We start from the raw sequence: 27334 nt of genomic DNA on the forward strand, positions 1-27334 counted from the left end.
AGAAAAACTCCCGCGCCCTCCCTGCGGTGTTGGATCCCCTGCTTGGTTGTGCAGGTGCCGTTTTATTTTTATTTCTTTCCTGCCCGCCGTTTCAAAAGCTTGGCGTGGTTGTCTCCATGGGCTTCTTAATGGCACCCGGCTTGCAGGGATGGATTTCACGCTGCATTTATATTGCAAAAGGCTTCTATTTGCTTTCTTTTCTGCTCCTCCGAAAGGGGGAAACAGCTCCGGCGTCTCAGCCTGGGAGATCCGTGAACCTGAAGTTTTGCTCACCAGGTGCATGGATATATATTTTTTTCTTTTTAAGAGAAAAGGAAGTGGGGGGAGGAGGAGGAATGCCAGAGAAAATGACAAATGTATGTTGGAATAAGAGCTGAGGTTGGGAAGCTGCAACACATTGAGAGAAAACCAGTTTGGTCCATAGGTTAAAGCACCAGGCTAGTAAGCAGGAATCAGTGAGTTCTAGTTCCGCCTTAGTCATGAAAGCCTACTGGGCGACTTTGGGCCAATCACCAGGAGACGGTGAGTTCTAGTCCCGCCTTAGTCATGAAAGCCTACTGGGCGACTTTGGGCCAATCACCAGGAGACGGTGAGTTCTAGTTCCGCCTTAGGCATGAAAGCATATTGGGTGACTTTGGGCCAATCACCAGGAGACGGTGAGTTCTAGTCCCGCCTTAGTCATGAAAGCCTACTAGGCGACTTTGGGCCAATCACCAGGAGACGGTGAGTTCTAGTTCCACCTTAGTCATGAAAGCCTACTGGGCGACTTTGGGCCAATCACCAGGAGACAGTGAGTTCTAGTCCCGCCTTAGTCATGAAAGCCTACTGGGCGACTTTGGGCCAATCACCAGGAGACGGTGAGTTCTAGTTCCGCCTTAGTCATGAAAGCCTACTGGGCGACTTTGGGCCAATCACCAGGAGACGGTGAGTTCTAGTTCCACCTTAGTCATGAAAGCCTACTGGGCGACTTTGGGCCAATCACCAGGAGACGGTGAGTTCTAGTCCCGCCTTAGTCATGAAAGCCTACTGGGCGACTTTGGGCCAATCACCAGGAGACGGTGAGTTCTAGTTCCGCCTTAGTCATGAAAGCCTACTGGGCAACTTTGGGCCAATCACCAGGAGATGGTGAGTTCTAGTTCCGCCTTAGTCATGAAAGCCTACTGGGCGACTTTGGGCCAATCACCAGGAGATGGTGAGTTCTAGTTCCGCCTTAGTCATGAAAGCCTACTGGGCGACTTTGGGCCAATCACCAGGAGATGGTGAGTTCTAGTTCCAAATTCGCGAGTCAGCATGCATGGACTCCAACTCCCAGAATTTCCCAGCCAACACAGGGAATTCTGGGAGCTAAACTCTTACCCCGCTGAAAATTGCCAAATTTACAAAAGAATTCGATTAAATGACCTTCGGCCTTCCCAGTTTGATCATCCTATTATTTCCTTAGCCTCCTTCTCATAAAACATATTCCAAAAATCACATCTTCCCCAGGAAAATTTCCCCTCGGTTCTATTCCCTTTTTTAAAAAAAATATTAAAAACAAATTAAAAAGCAGATGCTTTGCTCCCAAATCCTTTTTTTTTCCCTGTTTTTTGTTTCCATTCCACAATTTTGCAAAACTGGTCCCAGTAGAGGACAAATTATTCCACACAACTTGTGCACAATGTCAATTTTTTAAATTAAGAAACAACAAATTCTACCCTCCCTAATCGCTTCAAGCATGGAATTTTCCGTTTTGCAGCTACTGAGCGAACTGTTAACAGCTCTCCAAATTTGTGAAAACACAATATAACAATATTAAAATTACTGTACTTTGGGGGGTTTTCTCCCCCCCCCCTAAGTTTCTGCTAGGTTTTAGCTTCTTCACAACTGCCCCCTACTGGTTTTAATTATTATTTTTCTTTTTATTGTCCCCTAACTAAATTTTCCTGGATCGAACCTGAAACCCCAGGAATTTATGGCTGATTGGGGGGTGGGGGAGGGGGAGGAATTGAGATTTCAGAGGTTTGCAATTTCCTTTGCCACCCAATAAAAAATCATTTTTCCCTCTTTTTTTTTTTACCATCCACCTTTTTAAAAACTTCAACCTTATTTTCAGACCTTTTTTTTTTAAAAAAAAATTGAGCTGAAAGAAATCTTTCTGAAGCTGCTTTTACAATTCTGAAAATCTCACTGAACTGGCAAATCCCTTTTTATTTTATTTTTTTGCAGAATTTTCTAGCTTCTACTTTATGTAGAATCATAAAGTAGATTTAAACATCCTTTGCCCCGATGATTGATATGGTTTTAAAAATTATGAAATTAAAGAGAGGCGTTTTCAGAAAGACTACGTTAACAACAGCGCTGATTCCAGGAAGTTGCATAAAATCACAAATTATTTATCAAACTATTATAGTTTCCACTGTTCATCTTTAATCCAATTAGCTAGTTACATCAATGGGACAAAACCCAGATTCTCTTCACTGTCAGAATCTACAAAATCTATTCAATTAATATTTCATGGCATTAATTAATGTCTCATATTCAGTCTTTAGCCAGAGATGTAAAGATTTGTGAGCCTTTTTAAGATTTACTTTTTTAAAAAAATCTGGAAAATTATGCATATGTAAGATTTCATTTTGGCTCTAACAAACTTGAGATAAACCTGGTTTGGTTAAGGCAAAAAATGAAACATCAGAAATCAGGAAATAATTTTTTCCAACTAACAAACAGTGTTAAAAAGGTACAGGATTACGACTCCTCATCTAGTGAACAAAGTTACAACGGCAGTGAAAAAAGTGACATGACCATTTTTCACACTTACAACCGTTGCAGGGTTCCCCCATGTCACATGATCAAAATTCAGACGCTTGGCAATTGATTCATAGTTATGATGGTTGCTGTGTCCTGGGGTCACTTGATCCCCCTTTTGTGATCTTCTGACCAGCAAAGTCAATGGGGAAGCCAGATTCACTTAACAACGTGGTTATTAACTTAATAACTGCAGTGATTCACTTAAACAACCGTGGCAAGAAAGGTGGTAAAATGGGGGGGAGGGGAAAACTTAGTTAACAAATGTCTCATTTAGCAACGGAAGCGTTGACCTCAATTGTGGCTGAGGTTGAGGACTACCCGTATAATAGGGCAATATTATTAATGGTTTTTGTGTATAATGAATGGTATTAATAAGATCATAATAATCAACCCATGGAACAGAAGTTGTGGGAGCTTCATCCCTGGAAGCTTTCAAGAAGAGACTGGACTGCCATCTGTCAGAAAAGGTGTAGGGCAGGGGTGTCCAAACTTGGGAACTTTAAGACTTGTGGACTTCAACTCCCAGAATTCCCCAGCCAGCTGGCTGGGGAATTCTGAGAGTTGAAGTCCACAAGTCTTAAAGTTCCCAAGTTTGGGCATCCCTGGTCTAGGGTCTCCCACTTGGACTAGATGACCTACAAGGTCCCTTCCAACTCTGTTCATCTGTTAAGCATCTGTTTATATCTTGCCACTTGCAATGTTTTAATTGAACTCCATTATAAAATAAAAGGGCCCGGGGGGGGGGGGGGGGACTTTACAAAACTAAAAGAAAGAAAAATTGCAAAGAGACAAGGAAAAAAGTGATGATTTTGAAAATACAATAAAATGCAATAAAAATACAGCCTCAACCTTATGAACTCGTCGGAATAGGATGGTGGAGTTTTTATGTGGATTTTCAATCAACGATAAAAATTGCTTTATGGTGGCAAGGCTTGAATGAGCAACGTTCAATTATCCTGCTTCGGAGAAACTAGGTGTCTGCAGGAGACCCCACACCCGTGGTGGCAAACCTGTGGCTGGCGTGGCAGAGGTGGCACACAGAGCCCCCTTTTCTGTGGGCACGGGTGCCATCACCACCAGCTGCTTTTCTGGTCTCCAGCGTGCATATCCGCAGGTGCCTGAGCACCAGAAAACAGCCTGAAAAAACAGCCTGTATTCCGGGGCTGTTTTCAGGACGTTTTGGGGGCATTTCTCGGGCCGTTTTCGGGACATTTTTCAGGATGGTTTTGGGCCGTTTTCAGGCCGTTATTCAGGCTGTTTTGGAGCTCTTTTTCAGGCCGTTTTTCAAACCGTTTTCAGGTTATTTTTCAGAGTGTTTTTTGGGGACATTTTCAGGCTGTTTTTTAGGCTGTTTTTGGCTCATTTTTCGGGCTGTTTTTCAGGCTGTTTTTCGGGACTTTTGGGGGCCATTTTCAGACCATTTTTCAGGCCATTTTCAGGTCATTTTTCAGTCCCCCCAAAAAAGACCTGAAAGCAGCCCAAAAACTGACCTCGAAAAAGGCCCCGGAAACAGGCATGTGCATGCCGTCCAGTTGGTCTTTGTTTTCTAGCGCTCCATTGCACGCACATACAATACAATACATGCTCACGCGTGCAAATGCATTGCAGTCTGGTCACTTGGTGCCGAAAAGATTTGCCATCCTTGCTCTAGGCCAGTGGTCACCAACTGGTGGTCCTTGAGGAAATGTTGGTGATCTGCATAAAAAGTATTCACATATTTTAATACTGCACTAAATACTATTTCTCCTATTTATTTATTTTTTGAAATCATATTAGTGGTCCTGGATTTAAAATTATGAACTTAGTGGCCCCTGGGGTCCGAAAGGTTGCTGACCCCCACGCGGTGGGACAGGTGAGGTCCTGTGAGATACCTGAGGAGGACGTCAGGAGCTGGAGGTCAAGGAAGCCACCCAAGTTGTGTTCCTGACCCAAAGGTGCTTTTTTCAGGAGGCAACTGGACTTTCTTTGAAGACGTTTCACTTCTCATCCAAGACGCTTCTTCCGCTCTGACTGGATGGTGTGGGAATGGAAGGATTTCTACTCCTTGCAAACAGCTGGTCAATTGCGTCCTTTTAGAGAGTCGTTGAGGCCACTTGGAGGTTTATCAGAGCTGAAGAAGCTTCTCGGATGAGAAGCGAAACGTCTTCAAAAGAAAAAACAAGAAAGTCCTAATTGGTTTTCCTTGTCAGAAGGTCGCAAAAGGGGATCACATGACCCCAGGACACTGCGACCGTCATAAGTATGAACTGATTGCCAAGTGTCTGAATTCTAATTACGTGACCACGGGGATGCTTTAATGGTTGTAAGTGTGAAAAGTGATCCTAGGAAATGATTTTTCAGTGGCGTTGTAACTTTGAACGGTCACTAAATGAACTGTTGTAAGTCGAGGACTGCCTGTAGTGGGTTCCTAATGAAAAACCAGCGGGAGAATCTTTTTTTTTTTTTTAATGTCTTAATAAATAGAAAAATTGGGCTTTTTTCTCCCCAACATGTGAATTTCCATTTTGGAAATATTTTTTAAGGCTGGCGAATTGCACAGACTGCTTGGTCGTGAAGCACGTTTAACTGTTCTCACAAGCGTGCGTGCGCGCACACACACACACACACACACACACACACACACAATTAAACCAACAAAATCCTACGAGGCAAAACCTGCAACGTCGCAGCCTCCTGTAGTGTTTATTTGTGCAAACCTCTCCGTCGCTTTTGGCAATCCCAGGGGTCAGGGTTAAATAATTCTTCCAAAAAAGAAATATTTAGTCCCCAAATTTAAGAAGAGGCTTTGCTTGTTCTTTTTTTCTGCAAAATGTCCTTTTAATCTAGAAACCGAAGAACCGGTTCCATTTTATCAGCTCAGCTGCACAGAACACACTTTATGGTTGACTTCCTGCCGAGCAGGTATTTCCTGGGCATGTCAAGAATTTTTAAGGTCTCCTTTTTTCCCTTTGGGCTCTGCTTTTCCCCCAAAACCACCACCATCAAAGGCCTACAGTGTTACCAAGCAGATACAGACTGGACCATCAAGTCACTGACCAGCTTTCAGAAACTGGCCAAAACCTGGTTAAAATTGGCCAGCCTGGATCTCCAGGTGCAGTGAGGTAGATATAATGGGGGCATTTTCTCAAAGGTGTCTGGTGTTTTGTTTTGTTTATTCTTTATTTTATTTTATTTAGTTTAGTTTATAGTTTACAGTTAGTTTGTTTCATTTCATTTGTAGTTTTGTTTACTTTCGTTTAGAGTTTCGTTTCATTTCATTTAGTTTAGTTTCGAGTTTAGTTTAGTTTAATTTAGTTTATAGTTTAGTTTGTTTAGTTTAATTTCGTTTACAGTTTAGTTTAGTTTAGAGTTGAGTTGAGTTGAGTTAGTTGAGTTGACTTGATTTGACTTTGGCTTACTTAGTTTATTACTTTTTTTCTTTTCTTTTTTCTTTTATTCTTTTATTGTTTTTATAAATTATTGGCCACCAATCTTACCTCAGGGTAACATTTATACAACCAGAATTGGGCCCAGCATTTCTCATTGCTAAGCGAGACAGACAGTAGTGGGATCCTACTGCTTCGGTGATCGCGCACTTTGCTCATATTTATGACGGTCACAGCATCCCTGGGGTCACCTAATCCCCTTTTGCGACCTTCTGACAAGCAAAGTCAATAAGGAAGCAAGATTCGCTTAACGACTGTGTGACTAAGTCAGCAACTGCAGTGATTCACTTAATGACTGTGGCCAGAAAGATGATATAATGGGACAAAATTCATTTGACAATAGTCTTGCTTAACAACGGACATTTGGGGCTCGTAATTCGAGGATCACCTTTAATGCAAATTACCTCAGTTTGCAAAATATATACAGGAGTGGTGGAGGAGTAGGTTTTTCTTCCGGAGAATTCATTCCAAACTCAGCTTTAGGTGCTTTAGAAACAAATCACCCAGGGACAATAATAAATACTTTTTTTTATTGTTGGTGGCACCGAAAATTATCGCCAGTGGCTTTCCTTTTCTCCGTTTTTGAGGTGGAAAAATGTACAAGGCACGACACAAACAGATTGCGTTGAATGACACCGCATTTAATTTTCGACTTTCCGTTGTTTGAGCGGCTGAGCCTCTGGACGGATCGTTCAAAACCGCAATTTCCCCCTTTCAATAGAGACGTTTCCTGGCTGATAAATTTCGTTCTTTCCCGTTTTTGAAGGATCATAAATTTCTGCCAACGGGGGGGAAAAATGATGGTAAAGAAAAAAAAAACCTGCTCTTTTTTTTCTGTTAGCCTAAATGTGCCTTAAACAGCTGCATTGCAGGCAGAAATCTGACCGGTGAGGCTTTGTCAGTTATGAGAAGGAGTGGGTGGGTTAAAGTCACTGAGAGAGAAAAAAATAAATCCATAAAATAAAGCAGTTTCCCAACATTGGAAACTATAACTCCCCAAATTCCTTGGAGGTCATCTAGACCAACCCCTTGCTCAGGCAGGGAATCCTATATACCATGTCAGACAAACAGCTGTCTAATCTCTTCTTAAAAACCTCCAGTGAGGGAGCAGCCACAATTATGGGTAGATTTTGGGGGGGTCCTACCTACCTTGAAGAGCTTGCCCCCCTAAAGCGCAACGCAGAAAAAAAACAGCCCCAAAACCAGAGAGCTGCGTTTCTTTAATTTATGTGTTTACTATTATTTATGGGTTTTCTTACCTTCTGCACCACCAGATATGCCAGGCATCTACTGCAAAGCACTAGGCAGCAATTAAAATATGTGTTTAATTTATGGACTGATGAGTTTTATAGGTGCCACTTGTATCATTTTGCCAGGGATCTCCAGGAAAAAATAATCACGCAACAATTGAAATGTGTGTATGTGTGTTTATTTAGCTTTTATACCTCCGGCTCTGCCAGGGGTCTCTGGCAAATGTAAACCAGCAATTAAAATATGTATTTTATTTATTTGTGTGTTTATTTATTCCATTTCTACAGGGCCAAATCTTCCAGGGCCAAATCTCCTGCAAACATAAGTCGAGAACTGAAATATGTACTTTATTTAATCATTCATTTGTGTGTTTTACAACGAGTTCGAAGTTATGGCAGTGCTGAAAAAAGCAACTCATGAATAGGTCCTCACATTTACGACTGTCTCAGCCAGTGGGAAAGGATGTGAGTGGAGACCATGTGACCTCGGGAGACTGCCATAAACACTCAATGGTTGCCAAGCATGTGAATTTCGAACCCGTGACGGTGAGGATACTACCACAGTTGCAAACAAGAGTCATAAGTCATCTTTCTTATCAGGGCTGTTGTAACTACAGACGGCCGCTAAACAAACAGACGTAACTCAAGGACTGTTGTATTGCATGCATAGGATGAGACGGAGAAGAAAATCTCTGAATATTGGAAATTTTATCCCACAAAGGAAGCTGCAACTGAACAAAGCAAAACACACAAACTGCAATATATATATAATGAATCTTATATCGAGTTTGCCTTTTTCCTCTTGCTCCCTGATTCGTTTTCCTTTCGTGCCACCTCACTGCAACTCTGACTTTGATTGCTCGCCCTTGTAAGAAGCACGGAAAGGCATTTTTAGTTAAAATAATAGTAATAATACAGAATCAGAGATGGTATTTGCCCGGTTCGGCCCGGTATAAACAGTATAAATTCAAGTTGTCCCCAAAGGTGGTTTATTTTGCAAGTTGCAACTTTGACTGCCTGGTTTTTCCTTTGAAGACGTTTTGCTTCCCCCCAAAAAAGCTTCTTCAGTTCTAAATTCAAATGAATATCCATAATAAATGCCCCTGTGCGAAATAGGGGAAAAAATATTAGTTTTCACTAATATTGAATGTACAGGTATCTGTTTAATGACCGCTTGAAGTTACAAGAGCACCGAAGAAAGGGACTTAGGACCATTTCTTCACACTTATGACCGCTGCAGCGTGTGATCAGAATTAAGACGCTTGGCAAATGACTCGTATTTATGATGGTTTCATTGTCCCGGGATCACGTGGTCCCCTTTTGCGACCTTCTGATGAGCAAAGTGAATGGGGGAATCAGATTTGCTTAGCGACCGTGCAACTAACTTAACTGCAGTGATTCATTTAACAACTGTGGCAAGGAAGGTCGTAAAATGGGGCAAAACTCATTTAACAACTGTCTCACTTAACAACATTTTGGGCTCAATTGTGGTGGTAAGTTGAGGATTACCTACATTTTATTTCATTGCTTTGTTTTATTATGTTATTTTTACTTTGCTTCACATATATTTTATTTCATTTTATTTACTTTATCTTACTTTATCTACTTTACCTTATTTTATTATTTTACTTTAATTAATTACTTTAGTTTATCTTATTTTATATCATTATTTTATTTTACTTTGCTTTTTTTAACTTTATTTTACTTAATATAGTTTATCTTATTTTATTTTACTTACTTTACCTTATTTCGTCCAATATGATTTTTTACTATATTTAATTACTTGATCTCAGTTTATTTTACTTTATTTTACCTACTTTATCTTACCATATTTTATTTTTATTTTTAATACCTTATTTTACTTTATTATTTTATTTTACTTTACTACTTTATCTCAATTTATTTTATTTTTTACTTTTATTATTTTATTTTATTTTACTTAATTACTTTATCTGACTTTATTTTACTTACTTTGCCTTATTTCGTCTAATTACATTTTTTTTACTGTACTTAATCTGAGTTTATTTAATTTTACTCACTTTACTCACCTTATTTTATTATCTTGTTTTACTTAATTGCTTTATTTTACTTAATTGCTTTATTTTACTTAATTATTTCCTTTTACTCATTTACTTAATTGTATTTTATTTTACTTACGGTAATTCATATTATTTTATTATTTTATTTTACAGACTTTGCCGTATTTCATTTTCTTCTCTGTTTAATTTTTCAAAAAAAAAAAACATTGCGAGAATCACATCAAGCGACTTTGTTACCTTAGTGCAGGTGATCAAACAAACCATGTTCCCAATTCACCAACACCCCCCCCCACCTCAAAATAACCCCCTAACCAAGCTTAACTCTATCCAAACCTCACATGCACAGTTCCTAACAGTTCTCTGTTGTGTAGTTCTGCAAGGACAGGCACACCAGGGTGCAAACGTGTCTCTATCTTTTCCACACCAAGCGTGACCAAAATGAAATGCCTCCGGCCAACATTCGTGGCCGAAGGTTAAAAGAGGCAACGTTGGAACAACTCAGCCTGGCTGGTCCAAAGAAAAAATCTATATGCTGCTTTCAAGTTGGGGGGGAGAACTTTTGGGGTTACCATCAGACGACACGTCAACTGCGCTCCGGCCAATAAGGATTTGGCCCTGTTAGATACTTGTTCTAACTACAGTGGTTTCCACCAAGGTCCTCTGTTCCGGTGGGAACAGAGGTTGAATCTATTGGTCGAAGGGTCTAACAGCTCCCTATAAAAGGTGAATTTAAGCTATTTTGGACAGTGTGTTATCCTTTTTTTAAAATTGTCTACTATGGGTGGAAGTTTTGCAAACACTTCCTACTTTTTAAAGTGGAAGTATTGGCTTTTCTTCTACTTTTTTTAATCTATGGATTAAATCTTTTTTAAAAAAATTTCACAATACTGACTTGGATGGGTGTTTTTGTGTTGTTGTTTTTTTTTGTTCTATTTAAGAGCCTTGTTTCTTTTAAGCTTGGACTATAAAGAGGATATAAAAGGAATATAAAGAAAGCAGTAACATCAGAGGGAAAAGAAGTTACACTGCCACTTGGAGGTTGGAGGCTGAGTTCTGGAAATATTTTTCTCTCTCTTTTCTCTAATCATTTTGACCCTGCACTTCAAAGGTTTTAGCTTGCAAAGAGATAAGATGGGTTGTTTATGCAGGTGCCCTTTGGATGTCTCTTTGGCAGTGAGAGAGAAGTGAAAAACAAAGCTTTGTTTTCCAACTAGAGTGGCAGTGTTTATAAATTGGACAATGACACAATACCAAGAAGAAACTATAACATTACAACAGATTATGTTTGCAATTCAAAAATTATTAGAAACATCAGAGAGAATTGAGAAGAAATTGGAAAATATAGATGGTAATATAGCAAAATTTGATGAAATTGAAGATAGCCAGCTAATGGAAAAAGTGGAGGTTAGACTCTCAAAAACCCAAGGGAAAAATGAACAAGGAGGCAAGATAACTGTGGATATTGACAGTGATCTGAGCATGGTTGGAAATGGAAAGAATGGAACATGGAAAGGGAAGAGAGATGGAAAGGAGCTCTACCCCAGATTTCAAGGTATAGAAGGAGAAAAAAGAGAAGAATTGATGGATTTAAGGAGAGAAACTTTGACAAAAGCACTACTGATAACCAAAGATAAGCTGATTAAAGAAGCTGATGGAGGGTTTCGAGAATGTATAAGACATGCAACAAGCAACAAGTTGCGAAGAGAAGTCCACACAAAGTTGATTAAGGAAATAACCAGAAGACTAATCCCACATAAGGCAAAAGAAATAAGACTGTACTACTACTGGAATGACACAGGTTGAGACATGAAAACTATTAACAAAATACTAGCTAAATAGTTAAAATTAGAGCATTATGAAGTGATAATGGATATAGCTAGATAGGTAATTGATGATGATATAATGTATATATATGTATTGGTTTGACAAGAGAAAAATTGGTATAAATTTTAAACGGTGACCATGAAAGGAAGTTTTGAAATTTCTGGGAAACTCATCGCCCCCAGACTCCACAAGCAAGATTCGGACTTTTAGCATAGGGAATTTGGTATATGCCCACAACTATGCTGGGGGAACTCTGTGGATTCCTGCCACAGTGATAGGCATCACCGTCCCTCGCTCTTACCTCCTAGAGCTCGAGGACGGTAGGAATTGGAGAAGGCATATTGACCAATTCCATGGCTGCCTCTCCAACTCCACTCTTAGACAACCAGAGGTAACTCCTGCACAGGTTAGCCAAAGCCTTACCCAAACGTTCAAACACTCACTCCTTCCATGGCCAACTCAAGCCCAAGGGCAAAGGGAAACGTATCTGGTTATGTTGCAGGCTCGCAGCGATCTCCGAGCGAACCGGCTCTAAAAGCTCCAGCCGCGGCCTGTGAAAGGTTCCAGGAGCTTCCACCAAGAGGAGCTGCGGAGCAAACAGGTCCGTCCGACTTGTCCAAGGAAACCCCTCCTACTGAACTGCGCAGGTCAGGCAGAGCTACCCAAAAGCCCGCCTACCTGCGTGACTACGTAACAAGTAGGATTGTTCCATCCAAGAGGGGAGGGGTGTTAGATACTTGTTCTAACTTCAGTGGTTTCCACCAAGGTCCTCTGTTCCGGCGGGAACAGAGATTTAATCCTATGGGTCGAAGGGTCAGAGAGCTCCCTATAAAAGGGCTGCTGTCAGACTCAACCTTCACTAGATTGTTCTCATTTGTTGTACTTAATAAAGAGCTGTTGTTACTGTTAAGCCTGTGTGTGCCTATCCATTACCCAACCTAACAGGCCCAGACCTCTGTCCCAGAGCCGATTCAAGGGACAGTGGGAGGAAGACAAACCATGATGAAGCCACCAATTCTGGGAGTCTGGATGGGGGATTCTGGGAGTGGGAGTCCTCCCCTCTTAAAGCATGCTGGATGGGGGATTTTGGGAGTTTTGCTCCTGAAAGTCAAGAGTTGTGACTGCCATGATGGGTTTTTTTCTCTTGTCCCACCAAGAGGGTCCTCAGACATACGGGCAAAAGGTCAAAGGCAAAAGGACACTCTGGGATCAAAATCTTGTCCTTGTTCTATTTTTTAAAAAGTGGAAGCTGGGGTAGGTTTTCCACAAGTTGATTGGAATACAGGCAGTCCTCGACTTACAACCACAATTGAGCCCAACATTTCTGTTGCTAAATGAAACGTGTGTTAAGTGAGTCTTGCTCCATTTAACAACCTTGCATGCCACTGTTGTTAAGTGAATCACTGCAGTTGATAAATTAGTTGCATGGTTGTTAAGTGAATATTGAATTTGCTTTTCAGAAGCATGGGTCCGTTGCCAAGCATCAGAATTTTGATCCCGTGACCATGGGGGATGATGCAACGGTCGTAAGTGTGAAAAAAGGGTCATAAGCGCCTTTTTTCCAATGGAGTTATATCTTTGGTCACTAAATGAATGGTCGTAAGTCGAGGACTAGTTGCGTTTTTGCCCCCGTGCAGATTTTGTGCCTTTGCAGCAGACGCGCATCGTTGTCAAAAGAACATTTTTTGTATTCACTGGAAAACTTTTCCCCATTGCGATATTTTTCAACACAATTAATATTTCTTTAAACTGTAAGTTCTCTCGGAGGACTCCCACCGAGAAAGCATCTGTGTGCAATTTTGGGCCATTTGTAAGTCATTTTTGTCCAGTAGCTTGGCAGATTGTACACAACACCCACCAGGGGAGTGAATAATGTTGTGCGTTTATTATTTTTGCAAATGGAGTTTATTTCTTGGTTTTGAAGCTGAGGGTTGAGTTGGAAAGCAGGGGTTTGCTGGGAGATATTAATTGCTCTTAGCTGCTCTGAGTCTTTGGGAATGAGTTACATACACATTAAGTGCAGGTAGTCCTCGACTTAACAACAGTTTGTTTAGTGATTGTTTGAAGTTACAACGGCGCTGGAAACTGTGAGTTATGACCGTTTTATGTTAAAGGGATGTCATGTTCCACAACTGTTACAGCATCTTTGCGATTATTTGTTCAAAATTCAGATTTAAGAACTGACTCGTATTTATGACGGCAGCAATGTCCCTGGGGTCACGTGGTCCCCTTTTGCGACCGTCCTGCAAGTAAAGTCAACGGGGAAGCCAGATTTGATTAACAACCATGTGACTAACTTAATAACTGCAGGGATTCACTTAACAACTCTGGCAAGGAAAGTTATAAATTGACTTGGCTTGTGGGAAACTGGCTGGTAATTGGTCACCAAAGGGGGTCACGTGACCTCAGGCACATCACAAATACTTGCCAGTTGCCAAGTACGCAAATTTTGATCATGTGACTCTGGGGATACTTTGAATGTCATAAATGTGAGGCCTGGTTGTCAGTCGCTTTGGAAGGAAAGAGAAGAAAAAAGAAGGAAGGAAGGAAGGAAGGAAGGAAGGAAGGAAGGAAGGAAGGAAGGAAGGAAGGAAGGAAGGATGGAAGGAAGGAATGAAGGAAGGAAGAAAGGAAGGAAGGAAGGAAGATGGAGAGAGGAAGGCAGTGAGAAGGAGGGGAGAAAAGGAAGAAGAAAAAGAGAGAGAAAGGAAGGAAGGAAGGAAGGAAGGAAGGAAGAAAGAAAGAAAGAAAGAAAGAAAGAAAGAAAGAAAGAAAGAGTGAAAGGGAAGGGAGAAAAGGAGGAAGGAAAAGAGAGAAAGAAAGGGAGGAAGAAAGAAAGAAAGAAAGATGGAGAGAGGAAGGGAGTGAGAGGGAGGAGAGAAAAGGAGGAAAGAAAAGAGAAAGTAAGGAAAGAAAAGAGAGAAAGGAAGGAAGGAAGGAAGGAAGGAAGGAAGGAAGGAAGGAAAGAAAGAAAGAAGGAAAGAGAGAAAAACGTGAAGTCTGCCAATTGTGATTAAACTATGGCTTAGAGCAGCCCCTCCGTTTATCTTAAAAGGGAACAGAGAGAAACGTCACTTCTGGCAGAATCCCCATCTCTAGCTACACCACCCACTAAAACCAAGGGTGGAGGATGATGGATTTTGTAGTGCAGCCACTTGTAGAGGTCAGAGCCATGCTCTTCACAGGGAAAAAGAGAATTGATCTCATGCTGGACTTTTGCTGCCCTCTAGTGGCCAAAGGAGTCTTGAAGCTCTCTTATTTGCCTAGAAAGTGGCGGCTGATTCTTTTTTTCCATCGGAAAATTTAATACGAATTGAGCAAAAACTGGCTGAAGAAGAAGAAAATTGGAAATTTAACTCATACTGGTAGACGCTCCACCTTTTCCCATAAACAGCATTAATTATATCTTATAATTAAGATATAAACGGGGAATATATCTTAATTATAAAATTATATCTCCCTGCCTTTCTGTTTTATTAAAAAAAAGGAGACAATCACAGGAAGACCTCGACTTATGGCCGTAGTTCAGCCCAATTTTTTTGTTGCTAAGCAAGACAGTTTTAAAATGATTTGTGGCCCATTTTACGTTTCTTGCCACAATTGTTAAGTGAATCCCGGCAGTTGTTCACTTAACAACTGGCGCAAGAGAGGTTGTAAAATAGGAGGAAAACTCACAGAACAATTGTCTTGATTAACAACCAAAATTCGGGGCTCAATTGTGGTCGTATGTCGAGGACCACCGTTAGTGCTAGGAGTCGAACACAGAACTCGGAGGGCACTTGACTAACCAGGATAGCAAATTACAACCCACACACAAATATATATATATATTTGCAAAAGATTTATTTTCATTGCAAAATGCAAGGCACACAATGACACACTGGGGCAGGAGGCTGGGACCCTCCGCAGTTCTTGTTTCATGGGGTCACCAGAGCATGCGATGAGTGCCGCAGGAGAGCGTAGAGGGACCCTCCTAGCCGATCCTTCCAAAACTCAAGATTGATAAACATCCTGGACGGACGTAATAAACTTTTTTACCGTTCACCCATCGGTAGTAACGACAAGACCTCCTCTCTGAGTCTCTGGGAAAAATCTGAACGCCCGCCTGGAAAAGAAGAATCAGAGAATAACAGAGGTGCAAGGGACCTCGGAGGTCATCTAGTCCAGCCCCCTGCTCCAGCAGGACCCCTTACAGAATCACAGAAGGACAGAGTTGGAAGGTACCTCGGAGGTCATCTAGTCCAGCCCCCTGCTGTGATAGGTTGGTAATAGCCAAGCTCCTGTTCTTAAAGACCCCTCCTCAATTTGGAGATAAATTACTCAATTTGGGGGGAAAAAACTCCACACACTAGAGGCCTTTTGGCCAAGCAATTACAGGCAGCTCTTGACTTAGCAACATTTAGTGACTGTCTGAAGTTACAACAGCAATGAAAAAAGTGACTTGCGACCATTTTTCTCACTTATGGCCATTGCAACATTCCCCAAGGTCATGTGATCAAAATTCAGGTGCTTGGAACTGACTCATATTTATGACGGTTGCAATGTCCCAGGATTACATCATCCCCTTTTGAGACCTTCCGGCCAGCAAAGTCGATGGGGAAGCCAGATTCACTTAACAACAGTGCTATTAGCTTAACGACCACACAGATTCACTGAACAACTGGGGCATGATTTGTCATAAAATGGAGCAAATCTCACTCAACCGTTGCCTCGCTTAGCCATGGAAATTTTGGCCTCAAATTGTGGTCGCAAGTGGGGAAAGTTTGCCACCTTTGTAGACCAGACCAGTCAGGATTCAGCCCAAAGGTTGTGCGAACTCAGTTGCTGGGCTTCTGCAAACCAGGTTAAATGCATCGAACGAGCAAACCACCATTCTCTGCTCATTCTCATGCCAACTTCCCATTTCCAACCCACCTGTTGGGGGGCCGGGAGAAGGACCCCCACCCTTCCAGAATGAATGGGCAAGACTCAACCTGGTCAGGGAAATCACTTCTGAACAGCACCCCAGAATGTGCGAAGGAGGTCAGGGCTGCGAGATCGAATCTTTGCCAGGTATGCTCACCGGCATGAGTCCTCCGGCAGGAAGCTCTGGGTCACCCTCTCCTCCTCGTGAGACCCCAGGTTGGGGCGTCCCCGGCAGGGTCCCAGCCTGGCTCAGCACCAGCAGCATTGCCAGCAGCACCCACACGCCACACATAATCCCCGCAGTCAGAGATGCAGCACCTCAGGGACGGTGGGAGACGGGTCTTCCTGGGAAGGTGGAGGAGCAGGAATGAAAGTTCAGGAGACCATCAGGAAGCCTCCTTTAAAAGGGGGAAGGAAGTCCCACCCACCCCACACCGGCTGCCCTCCCAGCTGGGAGGGGGGGCAGGAAGGGGAACATGGGACTCCAAGGCAGAAAGAAATTGACTTGGTTCCCTCCACCATGGGAACTGAACCTGGAGGTTTAACGGACGATGTTGGGGTGGGGGGATTTGCACAACACCCGGCAGTTTTGGTTGGGGGAATAAAACGGGGTCCTTCCCTTTTTTTTAACTGACTTTTTAAAAGAGTTTCTCAACTGTCGCAGCCTGGGAAGCCCACTGGCTGCACCTGTTGGACAGCGGAGGAAGGGCCAGGATCCACCTGGATCAGCCTTTTGGAGGCATCCAACAAGAATGATGGGCACCAAGATTGCACAGCAAGGAAAGTGCAAATGTTCGGAGGAGAGTTTGAAGAAATTGGGATGTTTCCCCAGGCAACATGAATGGATGAAGTCCCAGAATTCCTCAGAGAGGAAATACGGACATTAATCCCCAGCCAGCAGTGTAAATTTCAATACCTAGAATTCCCTATAGAGCATCCTGGATGGGGGATTCTGGGAGTGGAAGTCCTCCCTTCTTAAAGCATAGCTGGATGGGGGATTCTGGGAGATGAAGTCCTCCCCTCTTAAAGCATCCTGGATGGGGGATTCTGGGAGTGGAAGTCCTCCCCTCTTAAAGCATCCTGGATGGAGGATTATGGGAGATGAAGTCCTCCCCTCTTAAAGCATCCTGGATGGGGGATTCTGGGAGTGGAAGTCCTCCCCTCTTAAAGCATGCTGGATGGGGGATTCTGGGAGTGGAAGTCCTCCCCTCTTAAAGCATAGCTGGATGGGGGATTCTGGGAGTGGAAGTCCTCCCCTCTTAAAGCATAGCTGGATGGGGGATTCTGGGAGTGGAAGTCCTCCCCTCTTAAAGCATAGCTGGATGGGGGATTCTGGGAGTGGAAGTCCTCCCCTCTTAAAGCATCCTGGATGGGGGATTCTGGGAGATGAAGTCCTCCCCTCTTAAAGCATAGCTGGCTGGGGGATTCTGGGAGTGGAAGTCCACCCCTCTTAAAGCATCCTGGATGGAGGATTATGGGAGATGAAGTCCTCCCCTCTTAAAGCATCCTGGATGGGGGATTCTGGGAGTGGAAGTCCTCCCCTCTTAAAGCATCCTGGATGGAGGATTATGGGAGATGAAGTCCTCCCCTCTTAAAGCATCCTGGATGGGGGATTCTGGGAGTGGAAGTCCTCCCCTCTTAAAGCATCCTGGATGGGGGATTCTGGGAGATGAAGTCCTCCCCTCTTAAAGCATCCTGGATGGGGGATTCTGGGAGTGGAAGTCCTCCCCTCTTAAAGCATCCTGGATGGAGGATTATGGGAGATGAAGTCCTCCCCTCTTAAAGCATCCTGGATGGGGGATTCTGGGAGTGGAAGTCCTCCCCTCTTAAAGCATAGCTGGATGGGGGATTCTGGGAGTGGAAGTCCTCCCCTCTTAAAGCATAGCTGGATGGGGGATTCTGGGAGTGGAAGTCCTCCCCTCTTAAAGCATCCTGGATGGGGGATTCTGGGAGATGAAGTCCTCCCCTCTTAAAGCATCCTGGATGGGGGATTCTGGGAGTGGAAGTCCTCCCCTCTTAAAGCATCCTGGATGGAGGATTATGGGAGATGAAGTCCTCCCCTCTTAAAGCATCCTGGATGGGGGATTCTGGGAGTGGAAGTCCTCCCCTCTTAAAGCATAGCTGGATGGGGGATTCTGGGAGTGGAAGTCCTCCCCTCTTAAAGCATGCTGGCTGGGGGATTCTGGGAGATGAAGTCCTCCCCTCTTAAAGCATCCTGGATGGGGGATTCTGGGAGTGGAAGTCCTCCCCTCTTAAAGCATCCTGGATGGAGGATTATGGGAGATGAAGTCCTCCCCTCTTAAAGCAGGCTGGATGGGGGATTCTGGGAGTGGAAGTCCTCCCCTCTTAAAGCATCCTGGATGGGGGATTCTGGGAGATGAAGTCCTCCCCTCTTAAAGCATCCTGGATGGGGGATTCTGGGAGTGGAAGTCCTCCCCTCTTAAAGCATAGCTGGATGGGGGATTCTGGGAGTGGAAGTCCTCCCCTCTTAAAGCATAGCTGGATGGGGGATTCTGGGAGTGGAAGTCCTCCCCTCTTAAAGCATAGCAGGATGGGGGATACTGGGAGTGGAAGTCCTCCCCTCTTAAAGCATCCTGGATGGGGGATTCTGGGAGTGGAAGTCCTCCCCTCTTAAAGCATCCTGGATGGAGGATTATGGGAGATGAAGTCCTCCCCTCTTAAAGCAGGCTGGATGGGGGATTCTGGGAGTGGAAGTCCTCCCCTCTTAAAGCATAGCTGGATGGGGGATTCTGGGAGTGGAAGTCCTCCCCTCTTAAAGCATAGCTGGATGGGGGATTCTGGGAGTGGAAGTCCTCCCCTCTTAAACCCTTCTGACTGGGGGATTCTGGGAGTGGAAGTCCTCCCCTCTTAAAGCATAGCTGGATGGAGGATTATGGGAGATGAAGTCCTCCCCTCTTAAAGCAGGCTGGATGGGGGATTCTGGGAGTGGAAGTCCTCCCCTCTTAAAGCATCCTGGATGGGGGATTCTGGGAGTGGAAGTCCTCCCCTCTTAAAGCATAGTTGGATGGGGGATTCTGGGAGTTGAAGTCCTCCCCTCTTAAAGCATGCTGGATGGGGGATTCTGGGAGTGGAAGTCCTCCCCTCTTAAAGCATGGTGGATGGGGGATTCTGGGAGTGGAAGTCCTCCCCTCTTAAAGCATTCTGGCTGGGGGATTCTGGGAGTGGAAGTCCTCCCCTCTTAAAGCATGCTGGCTGGGGGATTCTGGGAGTGGAAGTCCTCCCCTCTTAAAGCATAGCTGGATGGAGGATTATGGGAGATGAAGTCCTCCCCTCTTAAAGCATCCTGGATGGGGGATTCTGGGAGTGGAAGTCCTCCCCTCTTAAAGCATAGCTGGATGGGGGATTCTGGGAGTGGAAGTCCTCCCCTCTTAAAACATCCTGGATGGAGGATTATGGGAGATGAAGTCCTCCCCTCTTAAAGCATCCTGGATGGGGGATTCTGGGAGTGGAAGTCCTCCCCTCTTAAAGCATAGCTGGATGGGGGATTCTGGGAGTGGAAGTCCTCCCCTCTTAAAGCATCCTGGATGGAGGATTATGGGAGATGAAGTCCTCCCCTCTTAAAGCATCCTGGATGGGGGATTCTGGGAGTGGAAGTCCTCCCCTCTTAAAGCATAGCTGGATGGAGGATTATGGGAGATGAAGTCCTCCCCTCTTAAAGCATCCTGGATGGGGGATTCTGGGAGTGGAAGTCCTCCCCTCTTAAAGCATCCTGGATGGGGGATTCTGGGAGTGGAAGTCCTCCCCTCTTAAAGCATAGCTAGATGGGGGATTCTGGGAGTGGAAGTCCTCTCCTCTTAAAGCACTGCTGAGTGGAGGATTCTGGGAGTGGGAGTCCTCCCCTCTTAAAGCATAGCTGGATGGGGGATTCTGGGAGTGGAAGTCCTCCCCTCTTAAAGCATAGTTGGATGGGGGATTCTGGGAGTGGAAGTCCTCCCCTCTTAAAGCATAGCTGGATGGGGGATTCTGGGAGTGGAAGTCCTCCCCTCTTAAAGCATAGCTGGATGGGGGATTCTGGGAGTGGAAGTCCTCCCCTCTTAAAGCATCCTGGATGGGGGATTCTGGGAGATGAAGTCCTCCCCTCTTAAAGCATAGCTGGCTGGGGGATTCTGGGAGTGGAAGTCCACCCCTCTTAAAGCATCCTGGATGGAGGATTATGGGAGATGAAGTCCTCCCCTCTTAAAGCATCCTGGATGGGGGATTCTGGGAGTGGAAGTCCTCCCCTCTTAAAGCATCCTGGATGGAGGATTATGGGAGATGAAGTCCTCCCCTCTTAAAGCATCCTGGATGGGGGATTCTGGGAGTGGAAGTCCTCCCCTCTTAAAGCATCCTGGATGGGGGATTCTGGGAGATGAAGTCCTCCCCTCTTAAAGCATCCTGGATGGGGGATTCTGGGAGTGGAAGTCCTCCCCTCTTAAAGCATCCTGGATGGAGGATTATGGGAGATGAAGTCCTCCCCTCTTAAAGCATCCTGGCCGGGGGATTATGGGAGTGGAAGTCCTCCCCTCTTAAAGCATCCTGGATGGGGGATTCTGGGAGATGAAGTCCTCCCCCCTTAAAGCATAGCTGGATGGGGGATTCTGGGAGTTGAAATCCTCCCCTCTTAAAGCATCCTGGATGGGGGATTCTGGGAGTGGAAGTCCTCCCCTCTTAAAGCATCCTGGATGGGGGATTCTGGGAGATGAAGTCCTTCCCTCTTAAAGCATCCTGGATGGGGGATTCTGGGAGATGAAGTCCTCCCCTCTTAAAGCATCCTGGATGGGGGATTCTGGGAGTGGAAGTCCTCCCCTCTTAAAGCATAGCTGGATGGGGGATTCTGGGAGATGAAGTCCTCCCCTCTTAAAGCATCCTGGATGGGGGATTCTGGGAGCTGAAGTCCTCCCCTCTTAAAGCATAGCTGGATGGGGGATTCTGGGAGATGAAGTCCTCCCCTCTTAAAGCATCCTGGATGGGGGATTCTGGGAGATGAAGTCCTCCCCCCTTAAAGCATAGCTGGATGGGGGATTCTGGGAGTTGAAATCCTCCCCTCTTAAAGCATAGCTGGATGGGGGATTCTGGGAGTGGAAGTCCTCTCCTCTTAAAGCATAGCTGGATGGGGGATTCTGGGAGTTGGAGTCCATCCCTCTTAAAGTATAGCTGGATGGGGGATTCTGGGAGTTGAAGTCCTCCCCTCTTAAAGCATAGCTGGATGGGGGATTCTGGGAGTGGAAGTCCTCCCCTCTTAAAGCATAGCTGGATGGGGAATTCTGGGAGTGGAAGTCCTCCCCTCTTAAAGCATTGCTGGATGGGGGATTCTGGGAGTTGAAGTCCTCCCCTCTTAAAGCATAGCTGGATGGGGGATTCTGGGAGTTGGAGTCCATCCCTCTTAAAGTATAGCTGGATGGGGGATTCTGGGAGATGAAGTCCACCGCTCTTAAAGTATAGCTGGATGGGGGATTCTGGGAGATGAAGTCCTCCCCTCTTAAAGCATAGCTGGATGGGGGATTCTGGGAGATGAAGTCCTCCCCTCTTAAAGTATAGCTGGATGGGGGATTCTGGGAGTTGAAGTCCTCCCCACTTAAAGCATTGCTGGATGGACGATTCTGGTAGATGAAGTCCACCCCTCTTAAAGCATTGCTGGATGGGGGATTCTGGGAGATGAAGTCCACCCCTCTTAAAGCATAGCTGGATGTGGGATTCTGGGAGATGAAGTCCTTCCCTCTTAAAGTATAGCTGGATGGGGGATTCTGGGAGTTGAAGTCCTCCCCTCTTAAAGCATTGCTGGATGGGGGATTCTGGGAGATGAAGTCCTCCCCTCTTAAAGCATAGCTGGATGGGGGATTCTGGGAGATGAAGTCCTCCCCTCTTAAAGCATAGCTGGATGGGGGATTCTGGGAGATGAAGTCCTCCCCTCTTAAATCATAGCTGGATGTGGGATTATGGGCGTGGAAGTCCTTCCCTCTTAAAGCATATCCAGCTGGGGGATTCTGGGAGTGGAAGTCCTCCCCTCTGAAAGGATGACTGGTGACAGTCAACAGTTAAAGCAGAATAATTATCTTCATGTCCAAGGTGAAAAGAAGAAAACTAAAGACAATTGTGGGTGTAATATAGAACAAATAACTTTCACAAATTTTATTCATTTACATATCACGTTAAAGAACCTCCATCTCCGCTTGTCATTCACACTTCTTTGTTGGTAGTTGCGAAGTCGTGTCCGACCCATCACGACCCCATGGACAACGTCCATCCAGGCCTTCCTGTCCTCTACCATCCTCTGGAGTCCACTTAAGCTCACACCGGCTGCTTCATTGACTCCATCCAGCCACCTCATTCTCTGCTGTCCCTTTCTTCTTCTGCCCTCCATCCTTCCCAGCCATTAGCCTCTTCTCCAGGGAGTCACACTTCTTACAGCAGCCAAATTTGAGAAACTGATCTCATAATACCCAAATGTGAAAACAGGCAGTCCTCAAATTACAACCATTCGTTTAGTGACTGTTCAGCACTGGAAAAAATGTCTTTGTCTATCCCATTCACACGTTGCACTTTGGGTTCACTCCCATCCAGGCACTAACGACCACAACTGGGAATTCCTCTTGTTAAGCAAAATTTGAGTGAGTCATGCCCAATTTTTACAACTTTTTTTGCCCTAGGAATCAGTTAAGGGAATCAATGCAGTTGTTAAGTGAATCACATCGCCATTAAATGAATCCAGCTTCCCCCATTGACTTGGCTTCCAGGGAGTCAGCTGGGAAAGTAGCAAAATTGATTCCATGATCCAAGATGCTGCAACCCATCAAAAAATAAATACCAGTTGCCAAGCACCCAAATTTTGATCCTGTGGGGACGCTGCAATGGTCGTATGTGTGAGGACCGGTCGTAAGTCACTTTTTTCAGCGCCGTTGTATCTTTTAACGGTCACTAAACAAACGGTTGTTAAGTAGAGGACTGCTGATATACCAAACCAGAGAGAAATGTAATTTATCTCTGTTGAAAAGGATGAAGATGTTAAAATAATAGCCAAGAAGGAAAACGTGTTCCGTCCGGGTATCTGGCCAATGTGAAAAAAGGAACGATTGGATTGGTCCATCCTAACACACACACACACACACACACACACACACACACACACACAAGTTCAGGTTGTGGGAGACTTTCACATACACGTTAGAAATCTGTTTGCATTTGCAAAAATCCAGGGCCGATTGTAAAAAGATCGAGTTCCGTCCCAGCGATATGCGGGCTGGATCGCAATGCATTGTGGGAGTATCCCTGGCATCCATTATTTTGGATCGTTGCCGCTTAAGGGGCCGTAGACTCCAGGCCTGGGAGTCTTTGGCTGCTTTTTCTTCGGATTTTCCTGGATAAATTTCTTCCACCAAGCTTTGGAGATTCTGGATGCTTCCGTCTGGATTAGAGCAAACGAGAGAGAAGTCAATTTTTTTTATTTTTTTTACAAAATTGGGAAGAGGAGGTTTAAAAAAGAAGAGAGAGAGGCTGATTTTCTTCTTAAGAAGAAAAAAAAAAGAGGGTAGGTGGGCAGGTTAAATTAAATTTCCGGATGTTTTGCTCTGCACAAGCCGCACAATTTAATTTTTATTATTTGCAAACTCCATGCCAGCTTGTGCAGAGCAAAAGCTGGAAAATAAATACTTTTTCTGCATAATTTAAAAGCTCCGGCAGTCCCTGACTTATAAAGCATTCATTTAGCAATTGTTCGAAGTTACAGCAGCACTAACAAAAGTGACCTGGCCATTTTCCACACTTACGACCATTGTATACAGTGACATGATGGAAATTTGGGTGCTTTTAGGAAGATTGCGGAGCCCCAGGGTGGGTTGATCTTCCCAGCTGTCTTCCCACAAGAAGAACCCATGGAGGGAGCTGGACTCGCTTAACAACAGTGATTCACTTAACAACTGCAGCGATTTGTTACAAAATGTGGCAATGAGGCTTCAAAATCGGAAGCAACTCACTTAACAAATCCCTTGCTTAACCATGGAAATTTTGGTCACCCGGTTGCAGGGGTGAAATGCTACAGATTCACAGAAAAAATAAAAGTAAATAAAGTAAATTTAAAAACTGTTCCAACGATTGCATGAGGCACAGCTGAGCTTCAGAACTTTTTTTTTTTACCTTTTAAGCATTTTTTTTAATACAGGCTCTCCGGAAACGTGGGGGTGGGGGGGTCCGGTTTTGCTCCCAGCAGGCTGGGGGGTGCTGAGAAAGAAGGAAGGAAGGAAGGAAGGAAGGAAGGAAGGAAGGAAGGAGGGAAGGAAGGAAGGAAGGAAGGAAGGAAGGAAGGAAGGAAGGAAAACAGAGAGAAAGAAAAGGAAGGAAGGAAGGAAGGAAGGAAGGAAGGAAGGAAAGAAAGAAAGAAAGAAGAAAGAAAGGAAAGAAGGAAGGAAGGAAAACAGAGAGAAAGAGAAGGAAAGAAAGAAAGAAGGAAGGAAGGAGAACAGAGAGAAAGAGAAGGAAAGAAAGAAAGAAGGAAGGAAGGAAGGAAAACAGAGAAAGAGAAGGAAGGAAAGAAGGAAGGAAGGAAAACAGAGAAAAAGAAGGAAAGAAAGAAAGAAGGAAGGAAGGAAAAAAAGAAAGAAAGAAAGAAAGAGAGATTGAGAAAAAGAAAGAAAGAAAGAAAGAAAGAAAGAAAGAAAGAAAGAAAGAAAAAGAATGGGTGGGAGGGAGGGAATAAGGAGAGGAAGGAAGAAGTATAAACCTGGCACCAGGCGCAGGTTCAGAGGATAATCCAGGGCTGGAAGGGACCTGGAGGTCATCTAGTCCAACCCTGCTCCAGCAGGACATGGTTAAAGTGAGTTTCTGTCTTTTGACCCCCTCAGTCACATGACTACATAGCCACACCCATCACCAAGCCACGGCCACAGAACCGGTAGTAAAATAATTTAGATTTCACCACTGCCCGGTCATTAAGTGAATCTGGCCTCCCCATTGACTCTGCTTCTCAAGACGGTGACTCCAGTGTGGTCGTAGGTTGAGGGTTACACCACAATTCAGCCAGAAATTTGTGTTGTTAAGTGAGACATTTGTTAAGTGAGTTTTGCCCCATTTTACGACCTTTCTTGCCTCAGTTGTTAAGTGAATCACTGCAGTTGGCAAATTAGCAACCCAGCTGTTAAGTGAATCTGGCTTCCCCATTGCTTGTCAGAAGATCGCAAAAGGGGATCACGTGACCCTGCAACACAGCAACAGTCATAAGTATGAGTCAGTTGCCAAGCATCCAAATTTTGATCACACGATCAATGGGAAGCTGTAACGGTCGCAACTGTGAAAAATGGTCATAAGTCGCTTTTTTCAGTCCCGTTGTAACTTTGAACGGTTACTAAATAAACTGTTGTAAGTTGGTGACTACCTAAATTAGAATAGAAATAGAAATAAATAGAAAATAGAAAATAGAAAATTAAAAAGAATAGAATAGAAAATAGAATAGAATAGAATAGAACAGAACAGAACAGAACAGAATAGAATAGAAATACCGGTAAATAGAAAATGGAAAAGAATAGAAAATAGAAAAGAATAGAAAATAGAAAAGAATAGAAAATAGAAAAGAATAGAAAATAGAAAAGAATAGAAATAAATAGAAAATGTAATAGCATAGAATAACAGAGTTGGAAGGGACCTTGGAGGTCTTCTAGTCTAACCCCCTGCTTAGACAGGAAACCCTACAACACCACTTCAGACAAATGGTTAAAATATTTAACAACTGTAACAAGGATGTCATAACATGAGGCAAAACTGCCTTAACCACTGTCTCACTTAACAACATGGCTCAATTTTGGTCGTAAGTCAAGCACTTTCTCTATTTTCAGACTCCCCGACCCTCCCCACACAAAAGAGAAGATCTGTAGTAAGCGAGCTCTTTCCTGGTAGGGCAGCTGTTCCACACCTACAATCTTCTTTTCCCCCTCGTTTTTTTCCTAACACACAACTTTGTTAAACTTCTACGTACAATGAAGATGAGAAGAAAAGCCGGACTCACACTTACAGGCAGATGTTCAGAAGGGGAGGTGACCACCTCAGGTGCTGCAGAAACAGGTGGGACACCTTCAGAGCCGGCCGTCAGGAAAAGCAAGAAGCTGCCCAGCACCACCAAGACCAGCCAAGAAGCCTTCATGGTTTCTCCTACTTCTGGATGAAGCCACAAGTTCTCCTGGGTCACACTTGCGAGTGCCTTCTCCTCGGCGTTTCTCGCACATTTATGGATCTGCCAGATCCCTGGGTTGGTCACCGGAAAGAATTTTGCAATGCCAGGTGTCGCAATCTACATCTCCAGATGTTGCCGGGGATACCTTCTGGCCCAAGAGAATGACTCAAGGTTGTCTTCGGAGAGCTCCGCCCTGGAGTTACGACATCCAAGTTGGCAAGTCATTGTTTGCGAAACACGGCCGCGCCGAGAATTGTTTCCAAGTTCTCCTTAAAGCCATCTCCACCCCAATCTAGATCTCGTTCTGCAGGCCCTCCGGGAACTTCGGAAAGGGAGATGGAGGACGACGTTAGACCGTAACATCTCAGCGGGAAGGTGGGTCCAACCTCTCTAGCCATCATTTGGCTAGAAGAGGAAGCAGGAAGCAGGCCCATGCTCCCGAGGGAAATGTGGACGGAAAAGCTTCCCGGTGAATCAGGGTTTGTGAGTAAGCAGAGCTAAGCTAACATCCGACGTGTCGTAGGTTGAAACCTGGTGACATCAGGAGGACACTGGGGGTTTTTCTTAGCCAACACCTCCGACATTTATGTTCATCCAAATGCTTTTTCACAGGTAGTCCTCGACTTACAACCATTCATTTAGCGACCACTTGAAGGCACAACTGTGCTGGAAAAAGCGAGTGATTGCGCTTACAACCGTCTCTGCATCCCCAGAGTCATGAGTTCAAAACATGGGACCAGCTTGGCAACTAGCATCCAGGGGCCACACGGTCAAAATTTGGATGTTTGGCAACTGGCTCGCCTTTATGACGGTTGCAGGATGACACGGTCACCATTGGTGGGGGCCCCCCATCCCCCCGGCTGGCTTCTGGCAAAGCTGATGGGAGAAAGCTACATTCATTTAGCGGCCATGTGACTCACTTTAGCAAGTGTGGCGACTCACTTAACG

At 44.4% G+C, this 27334-nt stretch overlaps 2 long non-coding RNA genes across 2 annotated transcripts; both read right to left on the reverse strand.

Moving 5' to 3' along the window:
* Positions 1-15191: 15191 nt before the first annotated feature.
* LOC309382224 lies at positions 15192-17056 on the reverse strand. The gene is made up of 3 exons (XR_014173643.1): positions 16951-17056; positions 16388-16575; positions 15192-15430 (listed from the first exon to the last, which is right to left on the reverse strand). It is a non-coding gene; the product is annotated as an uncharacterized lncRNA (long non-coding RNA).
* Positions 17057-22333: 5277 nt separating this feature from the next.
* LOC309382253 lies at positions 22334-27108 on the reverse strand. Its single transcript, XR_014173650.1, has 2 exons — positions 26228-27108; positions 22334-23632 (listed from the first exon to the last, which is right to left on the reverse strand). It is a non-coding gene; the product is annotated as an uncharacterized lncRNA (long non-coding RNA).
* Positions 27109-27334: the final 226 nt, after the last annotated feature.

This window comes from Natrix helvetica, assembly GCF_964273705.1.
Source record: "Natrix helvetica genome assembly, chromosome: Z".
In the NCBI taxonomy this organism is placed as follows: domain Eukaryota; kingdom Metazoa; phylum Chordata; class Lepidosauria; order Squamata; family Natricidae; genus Natrix; species Natrix helvetica.